The sequence below is a fragment of the Crocodylus porosus genome, unplaced genomic scaffold (genome assembly GCF_001723895.1).
Source record: "Crocodylus porosus isolate Cpor-Errol unplaced genomic scaffold, CroPor_comp1, whole genome shotgun sequence".
Lineage (NCBI taxonomy): Eukaryota > Metazoa > Chordata > Crocodylia > Crocodylidae > Crocodylus > Crocodylus porosus.
The window spans coordinates 1,666,066-1,667,712 of record NW_017728911.1 but is presented as its reverse complement, the minus strand read 5'-3'; the positions used below and the strand labels follow the sequence as shown (position 1 = coordinate 1,667,712).

At 49.4% G+C, this 1,647-nt stretch overlaps 1 protein-coding gene across 1 annotated transcript in view; it reads left to right on the top strand.

Annotated features, from left to right (window-relative positions):
• LOC109308836 (zinc finger protein RFP-like) overlaps positions 1 to 1,647 on the top strand; it is a 10,002-nt gene that overhangs the window by 1,238 nt on the left and 7,117 nt on the right.

Below are 1,647 nucleotides of genomic sequence, written 5' to 3'. Positions count from 1 at the left end.
TCACTTTGTCCAGGCGTTTTGGGTACCTTTAGCTTTTGCTAAACCCTATTCCCTTGGTCTGCGTGGTCTACATAAGATTTTGGAGGCAGTTGTTCCTCAGTGGTACTCAGTAGGGCCCAAGTAGTAGAGTGTGATTCCTTCATGGATTTCTTCTTGGATTACGTTATGGAAAGCCATGGGATAATGTGACAGTAGGACTGGGAGGGACCTCATGAGGTCATCTTATCCTGTCCCTAGGTCAGGGCAGAATCAGACCTAACTAAAGCATCCCAGCCAGTTGCCTGTCTAACCTGCTCTTGGCAATTTCCAGGTGTTCCGATCTGACAACTTCTCTAGGTGGCCGATTGCAATGCTTAACCACCTTCATGGTCAGAAAGTTCCTCCTAATCTCTGCTGGACTCTTTCTGATCTGTCTACATCTTTCCAGAAATGTGGGGCCTCACCAGTGCCATACCCTGTCATGCATCCACAGATGCATCTTGAGTTGGTCCAGAGAGGTGCTACTCCCCCTCTATGCGACACTGGTCAGGCCGCAGCTGGAGGACCGTCCAGTTCTGGGCGCCGCACTTCAACAGGGATGTTGACAGCATGGAGAGGGTCCAGAGGAGGCCACTTACATGATCAGGGGCAGTAGGGCAGGCCCTACAAGAAGAGGCTACGGGACCTGAACCTGTTCAGCCTCAGCAAGAGGGGGCTGAGGGGGGACCTGGTGCCTGCCTACAAACTCATCAGGGGAGATCAAAAGCAAATAGGAAGAGCTCTTTTCTCCCCAGCACCGCCTGGGGTGATGAGGAACAATAGTAATAAGCTGATGGAGAATAGGTTTAGGTTAGAGATCAGGAGGCAATATTTTACACTTTGGGTGGCCAGAATCTGGAACCAACTTCCCAGGGAAGTGGTCCTTGCCCCTACCTTGGGCAAAATCAAGAGGAGGTTGGATGATCACCTGTTAGGGATCTTGTGAACCCAGCATTCATTCCTGCCTGTGGCAGGGGGTGAGGCTAGATGATCTGTTCAGGTCCCTCCTGAACCTAGCAACTATGAAACTATCAAAGAGGGGGAAAAAAGGAAACGAGCAGTAAATCCATAATGTCCTGTTACTCCCTTTTAGAATTGCCTACGTTCAGCGCAGCTCCTGCTGGGGAGAAGATCAGATCACATCTACCAATTAATGATATGGTTCTTAAATGTCATGACAGTGAACTTATCCAGCAGAGGAAGGACCAGCAGATGTGGCCCCCGTTACGACTCAAAAGGTTGGCACACTGTTTTAATTTAATTTGATCAAATTCAAGACGAAAAGGGCAGTCTTGGTCTTGGGACGTAATCATTGCATGCACAGATTCAGGCTGGGGAGCAACTGGCCAGGCTGCAGTACTGCAAAGTACCAGGGGGTTAGAGTGGATCATAAACTGCTTATGAGCCAATCATGTATTCTTGTGGTAAAAAACCAACAGCATCCTTGGAGTGGGCTGTCCCTCCTTTATCCTGACCCAGGAGCCAGCTTCCTCACAAAGATTTCATAGATTTCATAGACATTAGGGACCTCGGGAGATTGAGTCCAGCCCCCTGCCCAAAGGGCAGGAAGTCAGCTGGGGTCATAGGATCCCAGCAAGATAAGCATCCAATTTGCTCTTGAAGGTGTTC